The sequence below is a fragment of the Dendrobates tinctorius genome, unplaced genomic scaffold, assembly GCF_039654945.1.
Source record: "Dendrobates tinctorius isolate UK_male_01 unplaced genomic scaffold, ASM3965494v1 ptg000096l, whole genome shotgun sequence".
Lineage (NCBI taxonomy): Eukaryota > Metazoa > Chordata > Amphibia > Anura > Dendrobatidae > Dendrobates > Dendrobates tinctorius.
The window spans coordinates 372,749-395,000 of NW_027361764.1; the positions used below are offsets into that span (position 1 = coordinate 372,749).

At 55.6% G+C, this 22,252-nt stretch overlaps 1 pseudogene; it reads left to right on the forward strand.

Moving 5' to 3' along the window:
• Positions 1-22,252, forward strand: part of LOC141098874 (pepsin A-like) — a 374,150-nt pseudogene that overhangs the window by 351,182 nt on the left and 716 nt on the right.

A 22,252-nucleotide genomic window follows, 5' to 3' on the forward strand; every position in this document is an offset into this window, starting at 1 on the left:
TGCCCAGGTGTTGACACTGTGGTGGAGAGAATGCACCAGATCTGGGACCAAGTAGTGCATAAGTTGTCTCTCTCCCAGGAAAAGGCCCAGCGGTTTTCCAACCGGCGTAGGACCGTTGGTCCCCAGTTTAAGGTGGGTGATATGGTTTGGTTGTCATCAAAAAATATCGCTATGAAGGTGGCTTCTCCTAAGTTTAATCCTAGATTTATTGGACCTTACAAGATTTTGGAGATTATTAATCCGGTCTCTTTTCGGTTGGCTCTTCCTGTCACATTTAAAATCCATAATGTGTTTCATAAGTCCTTGTTGAAGAAGTTTGTTGAACCAGTAGTTCCTGTGGTGGCACCTCCTGACCCTATATTGGTTGAAGGTAACATGGAATATGAGGTAGAGAAGATACTGGATTCCCGTCTGGCTAGACGGAGACTCCAGTATTTGGTTAAGTGGAAGGGTTATGGTCAGGAGGATAATTCCTTGGTCTCTGCCTCTGATATTCATGCCAAAAGATTGGTGCCTGCCTTTCATCGGGCTCACCCGGATTGCCCTTGTGGCATGGATGAGGGTTCGGTGACCCCTCCTCAAGGGGGAGGTACTGTTGTGAGTTCATTTTTCCCTTCACCATTGAGGTCTGATGAACTCCCTCCTCTGGTGAAGGAAGGTAGTGAGGCTGATTACCAAACACATGGGCAGCTAGATGATGACTGGGTGGCTGGAATTGAGGACTGGATATAAGGCTGCCGACGCCCTTCTTCCTGGCTGGTGATTTTCCTGCTGGATTCTTGGAGACCAGTCTGATTCCTGCATCCCAAAGCTAAGTTTTTCTGCTCTGCTTTGTACTCGTCAGTTTTGTTTTTGCTTTTCCTTGTTTTTTGGGAGTTCTGCCATCCCCGGCCGGGGGTGTGCTGAATTCCATTTTTGTCTCTGATCTGTTGTTATTTTGCTCTGTCTTCAGAATATACCTGAATGCTGATATAGTCTTTTGAAGCCTAGCGACTTCAGGGCCTGTTTTTCCTATCAGTCGGATGGCTCATTTTGATAGGGTTTTTGCGGATGGCAGACAGCAGCTTTCCTATCCTGTCCTATGTAGTTAACTTGGGCCCCATTATTTGCTCAACCTATCTTTCTATCTGTGTTAGTGTTTTCATCTTGCTTCACCGTCATTATATGTTGGGGGCTGCCTATTGCTTTGTGGTCTGCTCTGGGGCAGTTTAGTTTTTCCCCTTTCTGTCTTTAGGCTATATAGTTCTCCAGCTGTGATCGAGGGGTCTAGGGCACCGTAGGAACCCCCCACGGCTACTGCTAGTTGTTGTGGATAGGTTCAGGGGTCTGCAATCCGATAGCTGCCAACCTCTCTGGTTTTTCTGGACTTAGCTGGTCTTTTGTTTTTTCCTCCTTCGGTGACTCATCATAACAGACGGAGCCTTGTGGTACCCCACTTGTAATACTGGGGACAGGACAGAGCCTTGTGGTACCCCACTTGTAACACTGGGGCTGGACACAGCCTTGTGGTACCCCACTTGTAACACTGGGGCCAGGATGGAGCCTTGTGGTACCCCACTTGTATCTCTGGGGCCAGGACAGAGCCTTGTGGTTCCCACTTGTAACACTAGGGTCACGACAGCATCTTGTGGTACCCCACTTGTAACACTGGAGCCAGGTCAGAGCCTTGTGGTCCCCACTTGTAACTCTGGCGCCAGAACACAGCCTTTTGGTACCCCACTTGTAACACTGGGGCAGGACACAGCCTTGTGGTACCCCACTTGTAACACTGGGGCCAGGACAGAGCCTTGTGGTACCCCACTTGTAACACTGGTGCCAGGACAGAGCCTTGTGGTACCTCACTTGTAACACTGGGGCCAGGACAGAGCCTTGTGGTTCCCACTTGTAACACTAGGGTCACAACAGCGCCTTGTGATTCCCACTTGTAACACTGGGGCCAGGACAGGGCCTTGTGGTATCCCACTTGTAGCACTGGGGTTAGGATGGAGCCTTGTGGTATCCCACTTGTAACACTGGGGCCAGGGCAGGGCATTGTGTTATCCCACTGGTAACACTGGCGCCAGGACGGAGCCTTTTGGTATCCCACTTTGTAACACTGGGGCCAGGACATAGCCTTGTGGTACCCCTCTTGTAACACTGGGGCCAGGACATAGCCTTGTGGTACCCCACTTGTAACACTGGGGCCAGGACAGAGCCTTGTGGTTCCCACTTGTAACACTGGGGTCACGACAAAGCCTTGTGGTCCCCACTTGTAACACTGGGGCCAGGACAGAGCCTTGTGGTACCCCACTTGTAACACTGGAGCCAGGACAGAGCCTTGTGGTTCCCACTTGTAACACTGGGATCACGATAGAGCCTTGTGGTACCCCACGTGAAACACTCTTCCAATTGGATGTGCAACCATTTATTACCACTCTTTGAGTGGTAATTTTGCATAGACTGTGCTAGTTTTTGTAGGTGGTGAGTGATAGGAGGGAAAATTGTGGGTGGTATCAAGGCTGTGGAGGTCCAAGAATGAGAGATATATCACTAGCAGTGATGGGAATCAACGAGAGGGCAAGCAAGTGAAAAAAGGAGAATGTCTGACTCGTTTTGTGTTTAGGAGAGTAATGATTAGGGGAGCAAAAACAAAAAAATGGCCGATGTAAAGCTGGTGAGAGAGTAGTCTGATATCTCCAAACTAATCTCTGGATATCTTCCAACATCCAATCTATTGTCTTTCCAAGACCTTTCTCTCCTCCACACCTATATGTTCCTAACTGAATCGCATTCAAAACTTTTCCCCACAATCCTCCATCCTCTGGAATACTGTGCCCCTACATATCCAGTTACCACATTCAGAATTTTCATATCGAACTTGAAAACCCATATCTTCAAGAAAGCTACGACCTGCAATAACTCCGCTGCCCCCTCACCACAGCCAGCAATGACCCCGTTGCCCCCTTACCACAGCCAGCAATAACCCCGCTTCCCCCTCACCACAGCTAGCAATGACCCCGTTGTCCCCTCACCACAGCTGCCAATGACCCTGCTGCCCCCGCACCACAACCTGCAATGACCCCGCTGCCCCCTCACCACAACCTGCAATGACCCCGCTGCCCCCTCCATACAGCCAGCAATAACCCTGCTGCCCCCTCACCACAACCTGCAGTGACTCCGCTGCCCCCTCACTACAGCCAGCAATGACCTCATTGCCTCCTCACCACAGCCGGCAATAACTCCACTGTCCCCTTGTGGTAGGGGGCCGGAATTAGGGAGTGGACCACTGCTTACCCTGTCCGGATGACACAGACACCAGGCGATACAAGGACGAGGCGGAGACAGATTTCACTAGTAACAGTTCCGGATTTATTCATCGCCCTCCTGACGACCACAGTCACGCATCGCAGTTCCTCTTTACAGTTCTCTGCCTCCAGGCCGGGTACCTGCACCTTTGCTCCAGTCGAAGTAACGTCCCTCGCAGATCTTTCGTTGGGGCTGTCCTAGACCAATCTACCGCCAGCGCTTCACCTGTCATCATCGCCGGTCATCATCCAATTGGTACCCCCAGGGCCTCGTCTGTCCTGCGGTCCGTCGGGTCAGGGCCACCCCATGACTGTCTCTTTCCTGTCATCCCCTGGTCGAGCTCTTCTCTCTTTGTGGCGCCCCTGAGGGTTCAGTCGCCACAGAGGTACTGCACCTCCTCCTGAGGTGTGGTGCGCCACCATTCAGGTAAGGTGGAGACACCTGACCATGCTCCAACATCTGCATCCCACACAACACCGTAGTGTAGCAAAGAACCCTTTGGTGGCTCCCTGCTTGGAACACAAAGCGTGCTGGGAGGAGGGTGGAGTTTAGTTGGCACCAAAAGAGCGGCAAAAGTTTAGGATTTAGTCAGTCTGATAGAGTCAGAGGCAGAGTGAAGATGTAATGATCACGTGTGACTGGACACAGCGCCTCCAGCAGGGCGAATTTATGACACACGTGATCCTGGATACAGCGCCTCCAGCAGGGCGAATTTAAACAATAATGGGACGTGCAGCCGGATATACCGCCTCCAGCTGGCGAATTTAAGAAATACACGTAAAACTGGATACCCCGCCTCCAGCTGCCGAATTTAAATAATAAGGGTAAACACAGGGAACAATTACAGTGGTGGGTCCTGCGATAGGGAATGGGGGACGTGGAGACCTCCTAAGCTCCCCTGAGCCAGTGTCCCTGCACTCCTCACATTCCCTATACAGGCTCCTCGCCTGTCGCCGCACGCGTGCCTTAATACTCTAGCAAGCCCTAAACCTAAACCCTAACTAGGGAATAGGTCGGTGCGGAGACTAATCCCACCACTGCACTAGAACACACATAAGGAAAGTCACAAACGGGAAAAAGAAAACTTAGCTCTCTCTGTGCTAAAGCTCCAGCACAGAGTCCAGCGACCGACTGCAGCCTTCCTCCTGAATAGCTGCCAAGAACTCCCTTCTGTGACTCCTTCCACACCAGGACTCAGATTGAGCTGAGCACTCTCTTCAGCTCCTTCCACCACCAAGGTTGGTTGCAAATGAACAACTAACACCAACAGTGATTGAAAACCCCTGGCTGTCCTTTATAGAGCCTAACACCTGTCATGGAATTAACGTGCACATTAACCTAAAACTAAAGCTAAGGTGCGATACCACTCACCACCACCGGGGACAGTCAAGACACCCTGAACCTGACAAAGTAAAAAAAATTCACTTTGTCAATTCAATACCGCCAGATCCAACACTGGATCATGACAGTACCCCCTCCTTAATGAGGGGCCTCTGGACCCTCAAGACCACCCCTCATTAGGGAAACACCTACAGCGGGGACGGCCAGATCCTGAGTTCACCTCACCATTACCTGACACTTCAGGTATATGACAAATACACAGCTGGTATAGGCAATAAAGTTTATTTTTATTATTTTGGAGGAACCACCCATCTCCACAGCGCCGACCTGGGGAACGAGTATATGTAAGTGTATGTTTGTTTGTTATGAGCTGATCAGGCTCCACAACACACTTCCACAGGATGTTTTTTGGTGGAACATATACACGCTCGTTCACACACAGGTCCGGACCTGAACGTTTATTGCACACATTCGGTAGTCATAAATTAGGTGAACTCATACTGGACCCGACCACAGAGGCGTCCCCCTGTGTCTCCACTCACACCCCCGCCCTTCCATAGGGTACACCACCCTCCAACCCTTTCCACCACGAGGTATACACCTCACAGGGTTAGCTAGCGGCGAGGGCTGAAACTTTCCCCTACTCTCCTGCCGCACAATCGCTGCTCTCACTGGAGAGGAAGGGGTCCCCTGAAGAGAGACGGCAGAGAGGGTAGTCCCTAGACAGCAGCCCTCACACGACTGCCCCCAGCTGACTACTTCCCTAGCTCGCCAATCTATCCCCGGGTTGTGTTTTTTCAGCCAAGGGAAGCCTAAAAGAATAGGTACTGGCATTCCCTCCAAGACGTAGCATGACAAGGACTCCTCATGACGTCCTATACGCAGATGGATGTTTTCTACGACTTGGGTAAGGCTCCCCTGGCTAAGTGGAACAGAGTTAATGGCCTGGACGCTTATAGGTTGGGCAAGCGTCCTACACTTCAGGCCATGAGTCTGGACAAAGCGAGCATCAACCAGACTGACCCCTGCTCCGCTGTCCACAAGCACCGGTACCACCTCCGGTAACCCGCCAGCCAACACTTCTGCTGACATAATACCTTGGGAGGGCAAAATGGAGGAAATGTACACTCCCTGGTCGCCTCCCTCCAAACGACCAGGGGTATGCGGCTTTTGATATGACACAGATTTTTTGGCACGTAATGGGCACGCCTTAATGAAATGACCCGTCTGCCCACAGTAATGACATGCCGACACCACACCCTGCACCGTAGACAGGCCTGAACACAACCCAACACCTCCTACTTGCATAGGTTCGTCCGGAGACTTGGCACGCCCTGGGCAGGCTCCCATGAAATGGCCCGGCTTCCCACAAGAAAAGCATACCCCCCACCACGGCGAACCCCAGGCAACCCCCTATTTGTACCAACAACACCGGGCTGCCTGGGTTCCACCAACCGTTCTGGGGGGTCCTCCCCTCTGGAGAAGACTACCGGGGGCACATTTTGTGTCTGTCTTTCCCTAAGACGTCTATCCACCCGGATGGCAAGGGACATGGCGGCCTCCAGAGACCTGGGGGCGGCGTACTGCACCAGAGTGTCCTGCAACTTTGGAGACAAACCCTGCGCAAATTGACTCCTAAGCGCAGGGTCATTCCACTGTGTGTTAGTAGCCCATCTCCTAAACTCCGAGCAGTACTCTTCAGCAATCCAGGCTCCCTGTTTACACCTACGGAGTCGGGATTCCGCCAGAGAGACGCCATCAGGATCCCCATACACAAGCGCCAACGCCGCAAAAAACTCGTCCACGGACTCTAAAGATGGTGAATCGTCCGGCAGGGAGAAGGCCCAGGATTGGGGATCCCCCTTCAGAAGGGACATAATGATTCCCACCCGTTGCTCTTCGCTCCCTTAAGAACGAGGGCGCAGCCTGAAATATAATTTACAGGCTTGCTGAAATACCAAGAATTGATCTCTCCCTCCAGAAAACCGGTCCGGGAGAGATATCTTGGGTTCTGGCTGAGCCTGTGCCTGAATCAAACCTCCAAAGACCACCAATAGCTGCAGTTGCTGCACCATCTCACCGCGCAGCCCCCTAATCTCTTCAGTAAAGGTCTGCAGTACCTGGGTAAAGGTTTGCATTAGGTCCATGGCTCAGCAGAAAAAATTTTTTAAGGTTGGTGTTAATGTAATGATCACGTGTGACTGGACACAGCGCCTCCAGCAGGGCGAATTTATGACACACGTGATCCTGGATACAGCGCCTCCAGCAGGGCGAATTTAAACAATAATGGGACGTGCAGCCGGATATACCGCCTCCAGCTGGCGAATTTAAGAAATACACGTAAAACTGGATACCCCGCCTCCAGCTGGTGAATTTAAATAATAAGGGTAAACACAGGGATCAATTACAGTGGTGGGCCCTGCGATAGGGAATGGGGGACGTGGAGACCTCCTAAGCTCCCCTGAGCCAGAGTCCCTACACTCCTAACATTCCCTATACAGGCTCCTCGCCTGTCGCCACACGCGTGCCTTAATACCCTAGCAAGCCCTAAACCTAAACCCTAACTAGGGAATAGGTCGGTGCGGAGACTAATCCCACCACTGCACTAGAACACACATAAGGAAAGTCACAAACAGGGGAAAAAGAAAACTTAGCTCTCTCTGTGCTAAAGCTCCAGCACAGAGTCCAGCGACCGACTGCAGCCTTCCTCCTGAATAGCTGCCAAGAACTCCCTTCTGTGACTCCTTCCACACCAGGACTCAGATTGAGCTGAGCACTCTCTTTAGCTCCTTCCACCACCAAGGTTGGTTGCAAATGAACAACTAACACCAACAGTGATTGAAAACCCCTGGCTGTCCTTTATAGAGCCTAACACCTGTCATGAAATTAACGTGCACATTAACCTAAAACTAAAGCTAAGGTGCGATACCACTCACCACCACCGGGGACAGTCAAGACACCCTGAACCTGACAAGTAAAAAAAATTCACTTTGTCAATTCAATACCGCCAGATCCAACACTGGATCATGACAGAAGATCCCCTGAGTGGGATGGATGAAGGAAGTGCTGCAGCTGACCTCCGTGACCTTGGTCCGCTGGCACCGAAAAGGAACATTGATGGAAAGCCTGACTCTCTCCATAAGAAGGAAGGATTAGTACGGAACATGAGGAGAGGAGGACTAAGGATCAGGTGTGATGAACAGCCCACCGCTCTGCCACCTATATGTGACGAGCGGGGGTCCCGCCGCCACCAAACGTGATGGACAGCGGACCCTGTGTCACCAATATGTCACAATCCCACCACAGACACGGGTGTATCAGCGGACGGAGGGACGTGACACATTGCCGGCACACAGCTATCACAGGCACAGTGGGGCTTATCTTAGTTATCCCACCACTGGCACCATGGGACAAAAATGCAGCAAGCTAACCTTGCTCTAACAATTTACCGCAGGGGGTTAATTTGGATGCCCCACCACTGCTAACAACCTTCCAAGAACTGCGGGGACACCAAGCATGCTATACTTAGGACATTCCATTTTGGAGCAATCCATATCTCGGTTTCTGGAGGTCTGAGAACTTCGCAAGAGGCACCGTAGCGAAGCCTGGCCGACTCAGATCATGGAAATATGACTATTATATCTCTGTCATGAGCGGCGTGCGAGCTAGGCTTCATTTAATATTTCCTATACCTGGAACCAGCCTCTGGTTTTAAACAAAGGACCATCTTTTCTCTTAGCTAATTAACATTCCTAGCTCACAGGAAATGGATGGTTTCAGTTTTCACAGAGCTTTGCACATGAAGACACTGGTGTGTGTGTGTGGGGGAAGAGAAGGGGGGTTGCAGCTCCACGGCAGGCTGCAATGTCCTGATAAGAAAAGGGGAGACTTCTAGAAGTTTCTAGAAACATCTTTACAGTACATTACATCAGGGTTAGAGCAGAACCCTTCCCAAGTTCACAGTGCAAGGCCGGGGTCTGGTCCCGGAGGTTGTATGGATACTAATGGTCTTGTGACAGATACCGGAGGACTAGAAATTGTCACCACTTTATTCCCACACAAGACTTGGGGCACAACAGCAACGAGAGTGAGCCGGGACTAGGTAGAAGGGGTCCTCGAAGCAGGCTACAGCTGTCTGCCGTACAAGTAGAGTTCATAAGAACATCTGGAAGGAGGAACTCCAGTGTAACTCAGTACTAGGAGTACTTCACTCAAAGGCGCTATAAGAGACGTTCAGAAAAGGCACATATGTTGGCGGAGTGTTGGAACAGAGTACTTCATCTTGCCTGAAGGTTGACTGAGCTCCTGGCCCAGAGGACACGGTACGGATGCGGGCACCTGTATGCACAACAGACTGTGAGTAAAGCTTTGGAACTGCATGCCCTGGTGTCCTCTTATTCCTGCGTCAACCCACTCAGCACTGCTACACCTTTGTGCCTAATACTGCACCATCCACGTCTCCCCTCACTCTCACATCATCTACACTGCCCTGGGACTACAGCTCTGCCTGTGGAGGGCTACACCATCCTTGCTGCACCACACCATCTGTCCCAGAGGATCTGTCTGCAGCGTCGGCTTAACATCTGCATTGCCGAACACCACAGGTGGCGTCACAAATCATTCACTAATAAACTTTAATCATCATCCGCACACTCAACATTTCCCTTTTACAATGGACGCCCAGGGCCACGGACCGGGTCACAGCTACCGTGACATGTCCCATTGAAATCCACTGGACCCGGCTCCGAGTACCCAGCCGCCGTGGGTGAGGGAGATCCATCTTCAACGTCTTCTACCGAGCTCCTCCCTGGACTAGACTGCCTGGAACCCTATCTTGTTCTATTTATCCCCTCTCTCACCGGGAATTCCCCTCCTGGGTTCCTATCTCCCCGCCCCCCATGGCTAAGTGTTTCTCAAGCCATAAACTGATGTTGGGTCCTAAGCTACTCCCTCCTGCCATCTTGTCATTTCCAAGTACTGCACTCTCCTATCCATCTTTCCTAGATGTCACCCTTCTATCCTGTCAATCTCCATCTCTTGTGCACAAACCGTCCCCTCCTACTACCAGTCACGTCTGTCCATCAAGTCACCTTCCCCACACTCTCACCACAACCTGCAATGACTCCACTGCTCCCTCAATACAGATGGAAATAACCCCGCTACCCCCTCACCACACCCGTCAATGACCCCCCCTGCCCCCAAAACACAGCCATCAATTACCCCGCTGCCCCCTCACTACAGCCAGCAATGAACCCGATGCCCCCTCACCACAGCCGTCAATGACCCCTCTGCCCCCTCACCACAGCCGTCAATGACCCAAAGTGCCCACTCACCACAACCTGCAATGACTCCTCTGCCCCCTCACTACAGCCATCAATAACCCATCTGCCCCCTCACCACAACCTGCAATGACCCCGCTGACCCCTCACCATAGCCGTCAATGACCCCGCTGCCCCCTCACGACAACCTGCAGTGACTCTGCTGCCCCCTCACTACAGACAGCAATGACCTCATTGCCCCCTCACCACAGCCGGCAATAACCCCACTGCCCCCTCACCACAACCTGCAATGACTCCTCTGCCCCCTCACTACAGCCGTCAATGACCCCGCTGCCCCCTCACGACAACCTGCAGTGACTCCGCTGCCCCCCTCATTACAGACAGCAATGACCTCATTGCCCCCTCACCACAGCCGGCAATAACCCCACTGCCCCCTCACCACAACCTGCAATGACTCCCCTGCCTCCTCACTACAGCTGTCAATGACCCTGCTGCCCCCTCACCACAGCCAGCAATGACCCCACTGCCCCCTCACCACAACCTGCAATGACTCCGCTGCCTCCTCACTACAGCCTTCAATTACCCTTCTGCCCGCTCACCACAACCGGCAATGACCCCGCTGCCCCCTCACCACAGCCAGCAATGACCCCACTGGCTCCTCACCACAGCCTTCAATTACCCTTCTGCCCGCTCACCACAACCTGCAATGACCCCGCTGCCCCCTCACCACAACCTGCAATGACCCCGCTGCCCCCTCACTACAGCCAGCAATGACCCTGCTGCCCCCTCACCACAGCCAGCAATGACCTCACTGCCTCCTCACTACAGCCAGTAATGACCCCGCTGCCCCCTCACCACAGCCAGCAATGACCCCGCTGCCTCATCACCACAGCCAGCAATGACCCCACTGCCCCCTCACTACAGCCAGCAATGACCCCGCTGTCCTCTCACCACAACCAGCAATGACCCCACTGCCACCTCACTACAGCTGTCAATGACCCTGCTGCCTCCTCACCACAGCCGGCAATGACCCCACTGCCCCCTCACTACAGCCAACAATGACCCCGTTGCCCCCTCACTACAGCCAGCAATGACCCCGCTGCCCCCTCACCACAACCTGCATTGACTCCGCCGCCTCCTCACTACAGCCGTCAATGACCCCACTGCCCCCTCACCACAACCTGCAATGACTCCCCTGCCTCCTCACTACAGCTGTCAATGACCCTGCTGCCCCCTCACCACAGCCAGCAATGACCCCACTGCCCCCTCACCACAACCTGCAATGACTCCGCTGCCTCCTCACTACAGCCTTCAATTACCCTTCTGCCCGCTCACCACAACCGGCAATGACCCCGCTGCCCCCTCACCACAGCCAGCAATTACCCCACTGCCTCCTCACCACAGCCTTCAATTACCCTTCTGCCCGCTCACCACAACCTGCAATGACCCCGCTGCCCCCTCACTACAGCCAGCAATGACCCTGCTGCCCCCTCACCACAGCCAGCAATGACCCCACTGCCTCCTCACTACAGCCAGTAATGACCCCGCTGCCCCCTCACCACAGCCAGCAATGACCCTGCTGCCTCATCACCACAGCCAGCAATGACCCCACTGCCCCCTCACTACAGCCAGCAATGACCCCGCTGTCCTCTCACCACAACCAGCAATGACCCCACTGCCACCTCACTACAGCTGTCAATGACCCTGCTGCCTCCTCACCACAGCCGGCAATGACCCCACTGCCCCCTCACTACAGCCAACAATGACCCCGTTGCCCCCTCACTACAGCCAGCAATGACCCCGCTGCCCCCTCACCACAACCTGCATTGACTCCACCGCCTCCTCACTACAGCCGTCAATGACCCTGCTGCCCCCTCACCACAGCCAGCAATTACCCCGCTGCCTCCTCCCCACAACCAGCAATGACCCTGCTGCCCAGTCACCACAACCTGCAATGACTCCGCTCCCCCCTCACCACAGCCATCAATGACCCTGCTGCCCCCTCACCACAACCTGCAATGACTCTGGAGCACCCTCATTAGCCAGGGCCGTGGGGTACTTGGTACCAGGCCGGTTGATCTTCTCAACGGGAGTTGTCACGGCAGCAGCGACCCGGTCCGTGGCCCTGGGGCTCCATTGCAAAAGGGGATTGTTTCAGTGTGCTTATGGTGGTGAAATTTTATAATTGATTCGTGACGCCACCTGTGGTGTTCGCAAATGTTAAGCCGACGCTGCAGACAGATCCTCTGGGACAGATGGTGTGGTGCAGCAATGATGTTATAGCCCTCCACAGGCAGGGCTGTAGTCCCAGGGCAGAGTAGGTGAAGTGACACTTAAATGGTGTAGTGTCGGGCGCAGGAGGGAGGAAGCAGTGTCGAGCAGGTTGGCGCAGGAATAAGTGGAGGACACCAGGACATGTAGTTCCAAAGCTTTACTTACAGTCTGTTGTGGTACAGGTGCCTGCATCCGTGCCGTGTCCTCCGGGTCTGGAGCTCAGCCAGCTTCCAGGCAAGATGAAGTACTCCCTGTAACGGGGTCTATCAAGCTGGAGTACCTTTTTCAGTACCAGCCCGTGTTTTCGGAGGTCCGCTTTGCATTGGCTGTAGTCTGAATGAATGACGCTGGCTGGAATTCCTTGGTTACATGGGCACATATAAATGATCACTGCTTCTCCACGTATTTCCTGTCTGACAACACTTTACTCACAGGACACAGAATATATCACACAGATGCAGAGGGCAGGCCAATAGAAAAGCGGCAGGCCAGACATGCATTACAAAAGTCGCAGGTGGCCGTAGCCTGCCGATGTTTACTGTTGGAATTGCAAAGGTGGGGGGAGGGCGGACAAAACGAGAATATCGTGTCCCCTCTGCCCAGGGGCACAGCCTGTGGGCTGATGCATTAGGGACATGTATCTCACATAGAACCTATTATACATACATATAACTGCACAACATATTCTGGGTGCTAAGTGGTTCTGTAACACGTAACATTAGGTAACGCAACCGCCTCTGGATACCGTGTGGCATAATCTACCACTGTCAATATATACTTTTTCCCGTACGGACTGGGTTTGGCTAACGGCCCTATCAGATCGACCGCTACTCGGCTAAATGGTTCCTCCACAATGGGGCGTAATTTGGCCTTGCATCGATCCCCCCTCTTGCCAATGCGCTGACAACTGTCACAGGTCTGGCAGTACTGATGGACATCATAGGTTACCCCCGGCCAAAAGAAGTTTTGTGTCAGACGATGCCTGGTGCGACTGACGCCGAAGTGCCTGGCCAAGGGTATATCATGAGAGATTCGCAGTAGCTCCTGCCTATACTTCTTGGGAACTACCAGCTGTTGTTTTATAGTGGGGCTCGTCCCTGTGTGGTGCTGCTCTGTGATCCGGTAGAGGAGTCCCTGCTTCCATACACACTGTTCCTCTTTCAGTACTCCTCTCCCCTCCTGTGCCTTCCGACGATATCCCTCTAATGAAGGATCCTCAAGTAACTCCCTCTTAAATTCATCTGGGGTGGCCCAAGAAATGTGTCTGGCTATGGGAATACGTGCAGGGCTGGGATGTCTTACCTGGGCCTCCTCTGAGTGTGATTCCGCATCCGCAGCTCGAGCTTGTCTCCGAGTGGTCACAGGATAGGTCTCAGCCAGAGGAGCCACCGAGAATGCAGACAACATGGGCCCCAAGTCATTTCCCAGCAAGACGTCTGCAGGCAAATCCTCCATCAAGCCGACCTCAACAAGGCCATCCCCGACTCCCCAGTTCATGTGAATCATGGCAGTGGGTAGTCGATGTATAGCTCCCCCTGCTACACGGACTGCCACTGTCCGTTCTGTCTTCTCTTGGTCCCGGTCAAGATGAGGCTTCACAAGGGTCAAAGTTGCCCCGGAATCTCTTAGTCCCTGCATACGTTTCCCATTAACCCACATGACCTGTCGATGCTGTTGTCGATTATCTACCCGGGTTGCCTGCACGGGATCTACTTCATGCAGCACTTCCTCCATCTCTTCCACCCCTTGGTTAATCGTAGCCCCCAATGCCGGGTCAGCTTCGCCTTGGTAGCAGTGTACAGCAGCCCGGCTGAAGGTAGCTGTTCCCGCCTTTGGCCACTGGGTATGCCGAGTCCGGTTGGGGCATTGTCTTTGCAGGTGGCCCAGCTGACGACAGGTGTGGCATCGCGCCCCAGGGGGACTGTGGTAGGCCGGGTTTCTAGCTGGTCCCCCTACAATCTTCGGTGGTTTGGGGCCCTCCAGGTCCATGGGCGGGCCCCTAGTGACCACCTTTGATCCGGACAACTGCGGCCTCCTGGCATCATGGTGTTCATTGGCCAGACGAGAGGCTTCCTCAAGAGTCGTTGGCCGCCTGTCCCGAAGCCATTCCTGTGTCTCGGGGTTTAGTCCATTAAAGAATTGTTCTAACAGGGAGAGCTGGAGGACGTCCTCCTTAGTGGTTGCTTGGCTCCCTTGTACCCACTGTAGCAGTGACCGCCGTAATTTACAGGCCCATTCAGCGTGGGTATCGGTTACGCGTTTCATAAGTCCTCGGAACTTTTGGTGGTAGGCCTCTGGTGTCAGCGCATACCGGGCCAAGATCACTTCTTTGATCCGCTCATAGTCCATACAGTCCTCATCAGGTACCTTGCGATAGATGTCCGCTACCCGGCCTGTCAGCTTGCTGGCCAGAATCTGAACCCGTTCCTCCGGCTTCACTTGATGAAGGGCACACTGCCGCTCAAAGTCCTGTAGAAGCCATCAATGTCTTCCTCTGCCTCCCCCAACTGTCGGAAATCATTATACTGAATCTTTTTGTGGCTTACTGTTGAAGGTACCTGGTCGAAGGCCAGAGCTCCCCCTGCTCACTGACTCTCCTCTCTCCGCTCTGCCATCTCCATCTTGGCTAGCTCTATCCTGGTCCGCTCGGCCATCTTTTCCTTCAGATCAGTATGCACATCAGCCATCACCTCTCGTATGATCTCTACTGCAGGGTTTAGGCCATAGAACGCCAGTCTGTTCTTTACCTCCCTCTGAAATTCGGTCTCCTCCACATTCACATTGGGGGCGCTGCACTTTCGTGCTCCATGATGGCTGCTATCAAATCCGCTTTTGTTTTGTTGCTGGCGATCAACACTCGGGCTTCCACCAGATCTTTTAATGTAGTCCTCTTAACTTCTGGTAGTTGTTTTCCATTCATTCCTTTCCTCCTGTAGAAGGGGTATCATATCCCGCCGCTGCCACCATTGTAACGGGGTCTACCAAGCCGGGGTACCTCTTTCAGTACCACCCCGTGTTTTCGGAGGTTCGCTCTGCGTTGGCTGGAGTCTGAATGAATGACACTGGCTGGAATTCCTTGGTTACATGGGCGCATATAAAAGATCACTGCTTCTCCACGTATTTCCAGTCTGACAACCCTTTACTCACAGGACACAGAATATATCACACAGATACAAAGGGCAGGCCAATAGAAAAGCGGCAGGCCATACATGCATTACAAAAGCCACAGGTGGCCGGAGCCTGCCGATGTTTACTGTGGGAATTACAAAGGTGGGGGAGGGTGGACAAAAGGAGAATATCGTGTCCCCTATGCCCAGGGGCGCAGCCTGTGTGCTGATGCATTAGGGACATGCATCTCACATGGAACTTATTATACATACATATAACTGCACAACATATTCTGGGTGCTGAGTGGTTCTGTAGCACGTAACATGTGCCTTTTTTGAACGTCTCCCTTTTGCGCCTATAATGAAGTACTCACAGTACTGAGTTACACTGGAGTTCCTCCTGTCAGATGTTCCTAAGAATCCTACTTGTACGGCAGAAAGCTGTAGCCTGCTTCGGGGACTCCTTCTACCTAGTCCCGGCTCACACACGTTGCTGTTGTGACCCCAAGTCTGGTGTGGGAATAAAGTGGTCACTACTTCTATTCCTCCGGTGTGTGCTGCAGGACCATTAGTATCCATACAACCTCGGGGACTGGACTCCGGCCTTGCTCTTAGAACTTGGGAAGGGTTCTCCTCTAATCCTGGTCCTTGTTCTCTTATTCTCCTCACGTTCCGTATCAATCCTTTCTTTCTTATGGAGAGTCAGGCTTTCTATCAATGTTCCTTTCTTGTGCCAGCGGACCCAGATCACTGAGATCGGCTGCAGCACTTCCTTCATCCATCAGGGGATCTCCTTTCACAGACTGACCTCGTCAGACTCCTGTGAATAACTAACTAAATCCTATCCTCTTCCCGCTCTTTTAGTGCAAACTAAACTCCACCTGCCTCCCAGCACGCTTCGTGTTCCAAGCAGGGAGCCACCAAAGGGTGCTCTGCTACACTACTATGTTGTGTGGGATGCAGGTGTTGGAGTGTGGTCAGGAGTCTCCACCTTACCGGGATGGTGGGGTACCACACCTCAGGAGGAGAAGGTGCAGTACCTCTGTGGCGACTAAACCATCAGGGGCACCACAACTCCGCTGCCCCCTCACTACAGCCAGCAATGACCCCGCTGCCCCCTCTCCATAGCCGGCAATGACCCCCCCTGCCCCCTCAACACAGCCGTCAATGATTCCCCTGCCCCCTCACCACAACCTGCAATGACACCACAGCCGTCAATGACCCCGCTGCCCCCTCACCACAGCCGGCAATGACCCCCCTAACTCCTCACCACAGTCGTCAATGACTCCCCTGCTTCCTCACCACAGCCGGCAATAACCCCGGTGCCCCCTCACCACAGCCGGCAATGACCCCCTGCCCCCTCACCACAGCGGGCAATGACTCCCGTGCTCCCTCACCACAGCCGGCAATAACCCCACTGCCCCCTCACCACAACCTGCAAAGACACCACAGCCGTCAATGACCCTGCTGCCCCCTCACCACAGCCGTCAATGACCCCCCTGCCCCCTCAACACAGTCGTCAATGATTCCCCTGCCCCCTCACCACAACCTGCAATGACACCACAGCCGTCAATGACCCCGCTGCCCCCTCACCACAGCCGGCAATGACCCCCCTAACTCCTCACCACAGTCGTCAATGACTCCCCTGCTTCCTCACCACAGCCGGCAATAACCCCGGTGCCCCCTCACCACAGCTGGCAATGACCCCCTGCCCCCTCACCACAGCGGGCAATGACTCCCGTGCTCCCTCACCACAGCCGGCAATAACCCCACTGCCCCCTCACCACAACCTGCAAAGACACCACAGCCGTCAATGACCCTGCTGCCCCCTCACCACAGCCGTCAATGACCCCCCTGCCCCCTCACCACAGGAATCAATGACCCCGCTGCCCCTTCACCACAGCCATCAATGACCCCTCCTGCACCCTTACCACAGCTGTCAATGACCCCTATACCTCCTCACCACAACCTGCAATGATCCCGCTGCCCCCTCACCACAGCCATCAATGACCCCACTGCCCCCTCACCACAGCCGTCAATGACCCCCCCTGCCCCTCACCACAGCCTGCAATGACCCTGATGCCCCCTTACCACAGCCAGCAATGACCCCGCTGCCCTCTCTACACAACCTGCCATGACCCCGCTGACCCCTCACCACAGCCGTCAAAGACCCTCCTGCCCCCTCACCACAGCCTGCAATGCCCCCGCTGCCCACTCACTACAGCCAGCAATGACCCCGCTGCCCCCTCACCACAACCTGCAATGACTCCGCCGTCCCCTCACTACAGCCATCAATGATTCCCCTGCCCCCTCACCACAACCTGCAATGACTCCGCTGCCCCCTCACCACAGCCGTCAATGACTCCCCTGCCCCCTCACCACAACGTGCAAAGACTCCGCTGCCCCCTCACCACAGCCATCATTGACCCCCCTGCCCCCTCACCACAGCCGTCAATGACTCCCCTGCCTCCTCACCACAATATGCAATAACCCCGCTGCCCCCTCAACACAGCCAGCAATGACCCCCCCTGCCCCCTCACAACAGCCGTCAATGACCCCGCTGCCCCATCACCACAGCCGGCAATGACCCCCCGTGACCCCTCACCACAGCCGGCAATAACCCCGCTGCCCCCTCACCACAACTTGCACTGACACCACAGCCATCAATGACCCCCCTGCCCCCTCACCACAGCCGTCAATGACCCCCCCTGCCCCCTCACCACAGCCTGCAATGACCCCCCTGCCCCTCACCACAGCCCGCAATGACCCTGCTGCCCCCTCACTACAGTCAGCAATGACCCCGCTGCCCCTCACCACAGCCAGCAATGACCCCGCTGCCCCCTCACCACAACCTGCAATGACCCCGCTGCCTCCTCACCACAGCCTGCAATGACCCCGCTGCCCCCTCACCACAACCTGCAATGACCCCGCTGCCCCCTCGCCACAGCCGTCAATGGCCCCACTGCCCCCTCACCACAGCCTGCAATGACCCCACTGCCCCCTCACTACAACCTGCAATGACTCCGCCGCCCCTTCACTACAGCCATCAATGACCCCTCTGCCCCCTCACCACAACCTGAAATGACTCCGCTGCCCCCTCACCACAGCCGTCAATGACTCCGCTGCCCCCTCACCACAACCTGCAATGACTCCGCTGCCCCCTCACTACAGCCATCATTGACACCCCTGCTCTCTCACCACAACCTGCAATGACCCCGCTGCCCCCTCACCACAGCCGTCAATGACTCCCATGCCCCCTCAACACAACCTGCAATGACCCCGCTGCCCCCTCACTACAGCCAGCAATGACCCCGCTGCCCCCTCACCACAACCTGCATTGACTCCGCTGCCCCCTCACCACAACCTGCATTGACTCCGCTGCCCCCTCAATACAGCCATCAATGACCCCCCTGCCCCCTCACCAGAACCTGCAATGACCCCGCTGCCCCCTCACCACAACCTGCAATGACTCCGCTGCCCCCTCACCACAGCCAACAATGACCCCCCTGCCCCCTCACCACAGCCTTCAATGACCCCCCTGCCCCGTCACCACAACCTGAATTGACTCCGCTGCCCCCTCACTATAGCCATCAATGACCCCCCTGACCCCTCACCACAACCTGCAATGACCCCCCTGCCCCCTCACCACAACCTGCAATGACCCCCCTGCCCCCTCACCACAGCCAACAATGACCCCCCCTGCCCCCTCACCACAACCTGCAATGACCCCCCTGCCCCCTCACCACAGCCAACAATGACCCCCCCTGCCCCCTCACCACAGCCGTCAATGACTCCGCTGCCCCCTCACCACAGCCGGCAATGACCCCCCTGCCCCCTCACCACAACCTGCAATGACTCCGCTGCCTCCTCACCACAACCTGCAATGACCCCACTGCCCCCTCACCACAGCCAGCAATGACCCCGCTGCCCCCTCTCCACAGCCATCAATGACCCCGCTGTCCTCTCACCACAGCCGTCAATGACCCCGCTGCCCCCTCACCACAGCCGTCAATGACCCCGCTGCCACCTCACCACAGCCGGCAATGACCCCGCTGCCTTCTCACTACAGCCGTCAATGACCCCCCTGCCCCCTCACCACAACCTGCAATGACCCCGCTGCCTCCTCACCACAGCCGTCAATGACCCCGCTGCCCCCTCACCACAGGCGGCAATGACCCCGCTGCCCCCCTCTCCACAGCCATCAATGACGCCGCTGCCTCCTCACCACAACCTGCAATGACCCCGCTGCCCCCTCACCACAGCCAGCAATGTCCCCGCTGCCCCCTCACCACAGCCAGCAATGAACCCGCTGTCCTCTCACCACAGCCAGCAATGACCCCGCTGTCCCCCTCACCACAGCCAGCAATGATACCGCTGCCCCCTCACCACAGTCGTCAATGACTCCGCTGCCCCCTCACCACAACCTGCAGTTACTCCGCTGCCCCCTCACTGCAGCCAGCCATGACCCCGCTGCCCTCTCACCACAACCTGCAATGACCTCGCTGACTCCTCACTACAGCCATCAATGACTCCGCTACCCCCTCACTACAGCCATTAATGACTCCGCTGCCCCCTTACCACAGCCAGCAATTACTCCGCTGCCCCCTCACCACAACCTGCAATTACTCCGCTGCCCCCTCACTGCAGCCAGCAATGACCCTGCTGCCCCCTCACCACAACCTGCAATTACTCCGCTACCCCCGCACTACAGGCGTCAATGACTCCGCTGCCCCCTCACCACAACCTGCAGTTACTCCGCTGCCCCCTCACCACAACCTGCAATTACTCCGCTGCCCCCTCACCACAGCCAACAATGACCCCGCTGCCCCCTCACTACAGCCGTCAATAACTCCGCTACCCCCTCACCACAACCTGCAGTTACTCCGCTGCCCCCTCACCACAACCTGCAATTACTCCGCTGCCCCCTCACCACAGCCAACAATGACCCCGCTACCCCCTCACTACAGGCGTCAATGACTCCGCTGCCCCCTCACCACAACCTGCAGTTACTCCGCTGCCCCCTCACCACAACCTGCAATTACTCCGCTGCCCCCTCACCACAGCCAGCAATGACCCCGCTGCCCCCTCACTACAGCCGTCAAGGACTCCGCTACCCCCTCACCACAGCCGTCAATGACCCCCCTGCCCCCTCACTACAACCTGCAATGACCCCGCTGCCTCCTCACCACAGCCGTCAATGACTCCGCTGCCCCCTCACCACAACCTGCAGTTACTCCGCTGCCCCCTCACTGCAGCCAGCAATGACCCCGCTGGCCCCTCACCACAACCTGCAATTACTCCGCTACCCCCTCACTACAGGCGTCAATGACTCTGCTGCCCCCTCACCACAATCTGCAGTTACTCCGCTGCCCCCTCACCACAACCTGCAATTACTCCGCTGCCCCTTCACCACAGCCAGCAATGAACCCGCTGTCCTCTCATTACAGCCTTCAATGACCCCCCTGCCCCCTCACCACAACCTGCAATGACTCCGCTGTCCTCTCACCACAGCCAGCAATGACCCCGCTGTCCCCCTCACCACAGCCAGCAATGATACCGCTGCCCCCTCACCACAGCCAGCAATGACCCCGCTGCCCCCTCACCACAGCCAGCAATGAACCCGCTGTCCTCTCACCACAGCCAGCAATGACCCCGCTGTCGCCCTCACCACAACCTGCAATTACTCCGCTACCCCCTCACTACAGGCGTCAATGACTCCGCTGCCCCCTCACCACAACCTGCAGTTACTCCGCTGCCCCCTCACCACAACCTGCAATTACTCCGCTGCCCCCTCACTGCAGCCAGCAATGACCCCGCTGCCTCCTCACTACAGCCATCAATGACCCCGCTGCCTCCTCATCACAGCCTGCAATGACCCCTCTGCCTCCTCACCACAGCCTGCAATGACCCCGCAGATCCCTCACTACAGGAGTCAATGACTCCGCTACCCCCTCACTACAGCCGTCAATGACTCCGCTGCCCCCTCACCACAACCTGCAATTACTCCGCTGCCCCCTCACTGCAGCCAGCAATGACCCCGCTGCCCCCTCACCACAACCTGCAATTACTCCGCTACCCCCTCACTACAGGCGTCAATGACTCCGCTGCCCCCTCACCACAACCTACAGTTACTCCGCTGCCCCCTCACCACAACCTGCAATTACTCCGCTGCCCCCTCACTGCAGCCAGCAATGACCCCGCTGCCTCCTCACTACAGCCATCAATGACCCCGCTGCCTCCTCATCACAGCCTGCAAAGACCCCTCTGCCTCCTCACCACAGCCTGCAATGACCCCGCAGATCCCTCACCACAGCCATCAATGACCCCTCTGCCTCCTCATCACAGCCTGCAATGACTCCCCTGCCTCCTCACTACAGCCATCAATGACCCCGCTGCCTCCTCACCACAGCCTGCAATGACCCCGCTGCCTCCTCACTACAGCCGTCAATGACCCCGCTACCCCCTCACTACAGCCGTCAATGACTCCGCTGCCCCCTCACCACAACCTGCAGTTACTCCGCTGCCCCCTCACCACAACCTGCAATTACTCCGCTGCCCCCTCACTGCAGCCAGCAATGACCCCGCTGCCTCCTCACTACAGCCATCAATGACCCCGCTGCCTCCTCATCACAGCCTGCAATGACCCCTCTGCCTCCTCACCACAGCCTTCAATGACCCCACAGATCCCTCAACACAGCCGTCAATGACCCCTCTGCCTCCTCACCACAGCCTGCAATGACTCCCCTGCCTCCTCACTACAGCCATCAATGACCCCGCTGCCTCCTCACCACAGCCTGCAATGACCCCTCTGCCTCCTCACCACAGCCTGCAATGACTCCCCTGCCCCCTCACCACAGCCGTCAATGACCCCGCTGCCTCCTCACCACAGCCTGCAATGACTCCCCTGCCCCCTCACCACAGCCGTCAATGACCCCCCTGCCCCCTCACCACAACCTGCAATGACTC